An 8,539-nucleotide genomic window follows, 5' to 3' on the forward strand; every position below is an offset into this window, starting at 1 on the left:
GGTGCAAATGATTAGAACATCGTTGGAGAGGATCTTGGAGGAACCTGTCTTATTTAAATCTGACATTTCGTTTGGTTTGCTCTTTGTTGTTGAAGTGTGCGGCGTCACCATGCCAAGATCAAAAGAGCTGTCTGCGGCCTTCAGAAAGAAGGTTATAGATGCCTACGAGTCTGGGAAGGGATTTAAAAAGATCTCCAAACAATTTGAAACGAATCATTCGACTGTCCGGAAGATCATCTACAGGTGGAGAAGATTCCAAACAACTGCCAACTTGTTCGGGCCATGCCGCCCCGGCAAGTTCAGCCCGAGAGCAGACCGCAAGATGCTGAAATAAGCTTCCGAGCACCCCAGAATGTCATCACGGGACCTACAGGTAGCTCTCGTCACCGTCGATGTCAAAGTGCACGAGTCCACCACTAGAAAGAGTCAGTCATTAGAGTTAGACTGTCCGCCCCATCCTTCCCTTTCTCCAAGCTATTCTGAAATCTCTGACACACCTTCAACGGCTCTCCCTACCTCTTGCACATCTTACCCGACCCCTCGTCCCCCCTGTTCTGTATCCGATGGTCCCCCTTCCTCTTCATTAACGAACGGTATGGACCTCAAACATCTGGGGCCTTCGTTCAAACTTGACCGATCTCTCCATACAGGTTGCTTCTGACAAAGCAGACGTGATCTGCTTAACAGAAACTTTCCTCCTTCATGATGTCTCTGATTCCTTGGTATCTCTCCCAGGTTACTCCCTCCTCCGGTATGATAGACCTGAGCCTCGTCCTGGAGGCGGGGTTGCTGTCTTTATCAAAAACTCTCTTCCTCAGTCGCCCTGCACTGCAATGCACTGCACTGCACTCTCTCCACCTCACCCCCTGGAATACCTGTGGCTACGGCTTCCCCTTCGCTCCCACCTCTTGTTCATATGTGTGTTGTACCGTCCACCAAACGGTGATGACTCCATCTACATGTCGCTGTCTGATAATATGGACCCACTTCTATGCACTCATCCCAAGTCTCTCTTCCTCATATGTGGTGATTTAAATTGTCACCATGCCAGTTGGCTGGGTGTGGGTACCTCTCTCACCAGCCATGGCTCCTCAGCAAAGGACTTCTGCGACTCACTGGGACTGACACAATCTGTCAATTTCCCCACCCGGATCTCAGTCAACGGAGCATCTTCTCTTCTGGACTTGGTTATGACTAACTTACCTGAAAATGTCTGCTGCTCTTCTTCTGCTCCAATCGGCTCTTCTGATCATGTGCTTGTTAAAGTGGACATCTCTCTGACCATTCTCAGGGAGCTCTGCTCAGCGTCGACGAGTCTGGCATTTCACTCAGGCCAACTGGCACGGTCTTCAAGCAGCCATCAATCATCTGGACTGGTCTCCCATCTCTACCACCTCTGACAGCAACTGACATCATCCTGGGAATTCTTCCAAAGTAAATTGCTCTCTCTCTCTCTCTCTCTCTCATGCACAGATTTATGCCATGTCGTCTTCAGTTGTCGTACGCTTCCTCCCGTCCATGGTGCAGCACGGAATGTTGCGGTGAGGCTGTTGCCCAGAAACAACTTGCCTTCGTCTCCTGGAAAGCAAATCCAACGGAAGGAAATGTCATTTCCTTTCACAAAGCCCGAAACAAGTGTGTGTCCACCCTCAGGAGAGCCAGGAAACAATATCTCTCCGTTCTCAATACCGAACTGTCTTGTCTGTCTCCCTCTTCCGAATCCTGGTGGCGTCTGGTCAAATCTGTTTCTGGTGTTTGTTCCCCCTCCATCCCCCCCCTCAGCTCAAACGGCTACACGGCTGCCTCCGCACGTGAAAAAGCTGAATGCCTCAACTCTGTGTTTGCCTCTAAATCTTGTGCGCCACACCCATCCCTCTCTGTACCCAGTCGTACCCAGGTGCTCCGTGTCCTTTCCGCCCGACGAGGTGGAAAAGTTTCTGTCAACCCTCGACTCCGATTCTGCAACTGGACCTGACGGCATCAGCCCACGGGTCCGAAAATGCTGTTCTTCCGCTCCTTCACTCCCTCTCTCTGTTCTCTTCACCCTCTCTTTTGCTCAAGGTCAACTGCCATCTGCTTGGAAATCAGCCAACATCACCGCTTTGCACAAAAACAGATCCTAGCGACTACAGACCAATCAGCCTTCTCCCAATTATTATCAGCAAAGTCCTGGAATGCATCATTGCTTCGGATATGAAATGTTTCCTCTTCTCCAATGGCTTGATCTCTGGTCATCAATTTGCTTCCAGACCAGGTCACTCCACTCTGGACATGCTGCTTCTGCTGTCTCAACAATGGATGGAGGGAGGGAGGGGTCCTCAATGCCAAACGGGAAATCAGAGGCGTCTCCCTCGACATACGACGTGCCTTCGATACGGTCTGGCACGCCGCTCCGCTCACCAAACTCTCCTCCTTTGGTATCCATAGAAATATCCGCGCATGGCTGGCGCATGGACTTCCTCTCTAGTCGTAGTGAGCGTGTGGCCCTGAATGGCTTTCTCTCACCTCCTCTTCCTGTTCAGGCTGGAGTTCCCCAAAGCAGTGTTCTGGGCCCTGTGCTTTTTCTGGTCTTCATCAATGATCTCTCTGACTCTTTGCTGACGACTGCACTCTGTTGTGCCGCTCCATTGCTCATCCCTCAGATCGGCAGTCTGCAGCCTCCTCGCTCTCTGCAGACCTGGACAAAATCACAGACTGGGCAAACAAGTGGAACGTGTCTTTCAATCCGAAACAAATCTCACACTCTTACGATGTCTCTCCGAAAAGACCGACTGGACAACCCTCCCATCCACTTTCTGAATATTCCTCTCCAAGAAGTTCTGTCACTCAAGCTTTTGGGTTGGGTCTCACTATGTGCCATGATCTTTCCTGGAAAAAAAGCACATTTCCAAGCCGGCCTCCAAAGCCAGTCGCCGACTGGGCATCCTCCGTCGTGCGAAGTCCTTCCTTGGCACACCTGAGCTCCTCGCCACATACGAGGCTTTCGTCCGCAGCTCAATGGAGTATTGCTCTCCCCTCTGGGCCGGTGCTCCTGCCTCACACCTAGCTCATCTTCACGCTGTTGAAACCAAAGCGTTCAGAATCATTGGAATCTCCCGCGATGACGCCATCTCCGAGGGCCTTTCACTTACTCACCGCAGGCAGGTTGGTGGTCTTTCCGTCTTCTACCGACTCATCTCCGGCGTAGCCCGCCCCCTCACCCCCCAGCCCTGTCTGTGCTCTGTCCCCCAAATATTCCTACAGGTCGCACAAGATCTGCCTGCAACCCTCTTGTGGTTAAACTGCCAAAATCAAGACTCTCCGCTCACCTTCACTCCTTCATTCTTCTTTTGTCCCGCCTCTGGAACAAACTCCCTCACTCTCTTCAATCGCACTCCTCCCTCCAGGTCTTTAAAACAGCTGTTCGCCACCATCTCTTATCTTCCCCAATCCAAAACCTTGATCTTTTCTACCCCCGCTAATTTCACCCCAAATCCACTTTTTTGAAATACCAACTTCTTTGCTGAAAGTCCTTGGTGTCCTTGCATTTTATACCGATCCTGCCTCCCCCCAAGCCCTCTCCCTCCCACACATCTCCCGATGTCCCTGCTCTCAAATGTTGTGTTTGTGTGCTTCCTCCCCTTCTCTCCCCATCTTGTGTACCGGTCCCCTTTTTATATACTTTGTTTGATAAATGTTAGCTCTTTCACGAGCCTCGATTCTGTATATAAAAAAACAAAACAAACAAAAAAAAGTCTTCTTCTTCTTCTTCAAATAAAATGACCATACTCTACATTAACCCTCTTAATTGCGTTAATTCCGCCAAGACCCTTCAGGCCACCAATACCCCAAAAGACCCCGAAGGCCCAAAACATCCCGAAGACCCAAAGCACCCCGAAATGGTCAAAGATGCCGACCCCTCCGATACGACGTGCGGTGAAGCGCGCGGGGCGCGCCGAGTCACGCACGCTGGACGCTAGTATATATAAATAAATCAAGCACCCTTCCTTCGCCAATATATCCACACTTTTGAGTACAACATTAAATTTAAAAAAAACTCAAAAGTATTTTTACATTTTTTGATTTATTTCACGTTCAATTGCACATTCATCCAATAACCTGAAACACTACTTTTCCTTTTGCCATTTTATATGTGGAGGCATTCTCGAATAAATTCTAATTTATTGATCATTCGATCATTCATTCGTTCATTCATGTAAAGCTCTTCACAAAATGCAAACACCACATATAGAAAATACCTGGGGTGATATCCATATCCATGTCACATGTCACATGTCACATTCATTGCGTCACTGAGAACGTTATTATACGAGTAAAAACAAAAACTGATCATTCTCTGCACAAATGATTTCTTTTTTCATGAATAATCTTTGCTCTCTCTCATTGGGAAATGTTAAAGGTACAATTATTTTGTTTGCAATGACTGCAGCTTTAAAACTATTTCACAAGGCTGTAACAAATGACCCTTCGTCAATGGAGCGACCATATTGGGGAAGACGGAACACTATGGGGGGAGCACAAGAAAAATGGACACGGGCGGGCGGGCGGAATGCCCATTGCCCAAGCATTTATAACTTTGAAGGTAACGGAGCGAAAAGGTAACAGTTCGGTTAATGCCTTTTTTCCTCGATTCTTCTTGAAGACGAAAATGTTTTGAACAACCGCTGTTCAAGAATCACACGTCAAGCAACAATCATAACATCGACGTTCGACGTATTCATGATGTATAAAACCGCTGAATGAGGTGGATTTCATTTTTCCATTTCCATCGGTGGATGAGCATGAACACCAGGCAAGGTGGTGCCAGGACATCACCGGTCCTGGCACTGCCAAAACGAATCAATCACCCCGAAGGTAATCGAGATCAGGCCTCCATTCAAGCTACTTCACCACAGCACTGTTCTTGCCCAACCTGAAAGGAAGACAAGGACGACAACAATATTTCAGGGAATGTTGCATCATTTATCCTGAAATATCATTTGGCAACATTCAGAAAATGACTACCGACCGCCAACAAAAGATGCCCTGACATTTGACATCATGCGAGCTACCTATCGAGCCCTGATCTGGACACATGCAGGACAGGCATATCCTGACCTTCCTCCACCAGAGGAATGTGGATAGCACATCGATGGCGCGAAGTTAGTACCAAAGCTAATGAGCCTCGTACCTGTACCAGATGCCTGCCGCGAGTTAATAAGCTGTGGATGCCAGAGAAGTTGTGCATCGTCAAGATGCTCGTGTAAAAGCATGTCCGTCTCCATGCATTGGTGCATGTAAATGCGGACCAAGATGCACAAAGCCGGCAAACTCTCTGGCTGGTGATGAGACATCTGATTCAGAAGCAGATGATTCGACTAACCGATGGACTTTCAGATGCATTGTAATTACCGTATGGTGGACATTTAAGTGAATTGTGAACATGATAGACATTAAAATGGATAGTTACCAAGATGGACATTCAAGTGAACTTTTATTTTGCTCGACATCTCAGTTAAATCATGAACATGATGGGCATTCAACTGAATAGAAAATATGATGGACATTCAAGTGAATTCTGATTTTGTTGGACAAACATTTAGTATTATGAAACACATTTGTATCTCCAAATGAAACATTTATGGTGTATTTTTGTGTTTGTGTGTATTATTCCACAGGTGGCCAAAATAATCTAAGGCATCTTTAATTCAGGTCTCTTTAGTCTTGATAATGTGCAATGCAGTCGCGAAAATCATGATATTTATCTCGATGTTATACCTGAAGTAATTGCCAATATCACATCGACTGTATCCAAACTTATGTTGTATGCATATTGCATATACCATGAAGAAAATAAGGGGGTACACTTCGGTTTTGCGGTATTAAACTCAGAAATATTAATATCAGATATATTTGTGTGATATCATTATTTTGCACAGTGTACTGGGAAACTTTTAGAGTACACATTAAACCAATACCTTCGTTATTCTCTGTGTTATGAAGACAATTTATGATGTATCAAAATGTAAGACAAAATATACATTTCACCATTTTTACAGATTTCTTGACCCAGAGGTAACCGCAGATGTCACCGACAGCTGGGTTGCAGCTTCCATATTGTATGGAAGTACTCTGATCATTTTGACACCTCACACGACCCTCTATGTCCATTATTGGCAGAGTGATGTGTGATTTTAAGAATTCAAGAAAACGCGTTTGGACCCTGACACCGGCAGACATTAATCGCATTGTCGTAAACCCCCGCACACCGCGACAACTTGACAACCCTCCTAATGTGGTCCAAATGGGTGCACTTAATGAAATTATTGGGGATGTCGGTTTACACAAGGTGGGGGTGGGTGCAACGAAGTTTTAAAATATGGCCTATGGCCGCCATACGAACAACATTCACCCTAAATATTGGCCACGCGTGGGCGTGGCCTGTGCACGACCACATATACATGTCATGTAGGCCTACTCCCACAAGGGAGTGGCGCAGTTTAGGCTTGTCTGCGATTATTGGAGCCATTACCATTGCCTTCATCCATCATAATAAGAATGGAAATATTGTTCGAGTTTTTGGCCAATGCGCGTTATGCTGTCCCGAGGGCGGAATATTGACCTCGGCCGTTCGGCCCTCGGGACAACGTAGCTGCGTATTGGCCTGAAACCCAAGCAATATTATAATCTGACTATAATCCACCGACACCCACATTGCCAAGGTCACAATCACTGACATTTGTTTCGTGACATTCAAAGCACTATTAATATACCTACATGCCAACAAACCCAATAATAATATTGTATTGCAGAGTGTGCCTCGAAGTGCCAGGAAATGGCATCTAAGAGTTATTTTTTCAGGTCACTTTAATTTACCATAATTATTGTAGCTAATCTGAGCCACTGCCTAATCTGAGCCATAGTGCCGTGTCTGCATTCCTTAAAATTGTGACAAAGAACACTCACCACAAGCACTTGACCGCCTGGATGCTCCCCCGCAGCGTTGCATCTTCTCGGCAGATTGGTCGGCACGTCCACTTGTGTCAGCTGGCTGCAGAAACGGTGACGGGACAAAGTCGGGATGGGTTGGATTGTTCACCTCTTCTTCCCCTGTAGAAAGGACAATCAATTATTGTCAAATCAAACGTATGCAATCGATACGTTTACGATATTTTTGAACCATAATCATTGGGCAAACGCCGACCACTCCTATTGGGCTAGCCTTCAGCCTGAACCCGGACCCGAACCCCCCATCCCCGGTGACTTTCAACGTGGCACCGTCAAAGGATGCCACCTTTGCAACAAGTCAGTTCGTCAAATTTATGCCCGGTCGCAGCTGCCCACGGAGTGAAAAATACAATCTGGAGAGCCGATGAAGCCTCTCTTTTGAAACAGCCGGAAGTAATGAGACGGCCATGTTGGAGGGCCGATTGTTTGGACCAAGGGCACATTTGGAAGTAACATTTTGGAAGTGGGATGATGAAGTTGGAAAGAGGATTGACGAGAAGAGGAAGAAGTTCAAGGAGTGGCAGAAGGCAAAGGGTACGGGAGCAGAAACAGCAGAGCATGAAAGTTATAAGGCAGCCAGGAAGGCTGCAAAGAAAGAGGTAGCAAAGGCGCAGGAGGCATGTAGGAAAATGTTCGGAGAACGCTTGGATTCGGAAGAGGGTCAGAAAGCAGTATTCAGGATTGCAAAGCAGATGGCGAAAGAGAGGTGTGATGTGATGGGGGTGAGTTGCTTGAAGGATGAAGTGGGACAAATCGTTGTCGACCCAGATGGAAATAAAGGAAGATGGAAAAGATATATGGAAATGCTGTTGAATACAGAGAATGAATGGGATGGCAACATAGAGAGTAACCCAGTTTTAGGACCGGCAGAGAAGATAACTGAGAAGGAAGTTGAGGAAGCGATAAAAGCAATGAAGGGTAGAAAAGCCGGAGGGCCGACGGGAGTTGTGGGAGATATGTTGAAGGCAGCAGGAAGTTGGGGTGTGAAGAGAATGACAGAGATCTGTAATCTGGTGGTGAAAGAAGGCTGCATTCCAGTGGATTGGGAACTGAGTACCTTCGTCCCTCTATACAAGGGGAAAGGTGACCCTCTGGAGTGTGGCTCGTACCGAGCGAAAAAGTTATTGGAGCATGGAATGAAGGTATTGGAAAGGGTGTTGTAGAGGAGGATAAGGAAGAAAGTGAAGATCGACGAAATGCAGTTTGGATTCATGCCAGGAAGAGGAACGACAGACGCGCTTTTCATTGTGAGGCAGTTGCAGGAGAAGTACATGGAGAAGAGGAAGAAGTTGTTTCTTGGGTTTGTTGATCTGGAGAAAGCATTCGATCGGGTTCCACGCAAAGTATTGACATGGGCATTGAGGATGTTAGGAGTGGAGGAATGGTTGATCAGAGTAGTGATGGCAATGTACAAAAGAGCCGCACAGCTGTAAGGACGAAGGACGGGAACAGTGGTGAGTTTGAGGTGAAGGTGGGAGTGCATCAGGGGTCGGTACTAAGTCCACTACTATTTGTAGCTGTGATGGAGGTGCTGGCTCAGAACGTAAAGGAG

General features: G+C 46.9%; 1 long non-coding RNA gene across 1 annotated transcript; it reads right to left on the reverse strand.

Annotated features, from left to right (window-relative positions):
- Window positions 1-4,044: 4,044 nt before the first annotated feature.
- LOC144888962 (uncharacterized) lies at window positions 4,045-7,587 on the reverse strand. The gene is made up of 2 exons (XR_013621489.1): window positions 6,946-7,587; window positions 4,045-4,912 (listed from the first exon to the last, which is right to left on the reverse strand). It is a non-coding gene; the product is annotated as an uncharacterized LOC144888962 (long non-coding RNA).
- Between the last annotated feature and the right edge of the window lie 952 nt (window positions 7,588-8,539).

Source organism: Myxine glutinosa, unplaced genomic scaffold (genome assembly GCF_964187855.1).
Source record: "Myxine glutinosa unplaced genomic scaffold, kmMyxGlut1.1 SCAFFOLD_330, whole genome shotgun sequence".
Classification (NCBI taxonomy): Eukaryota; Metazoa; Chordata; class Myxini; order Myxiniformes; family Myxinidae; genus Myxine; species Myxine glutinosa.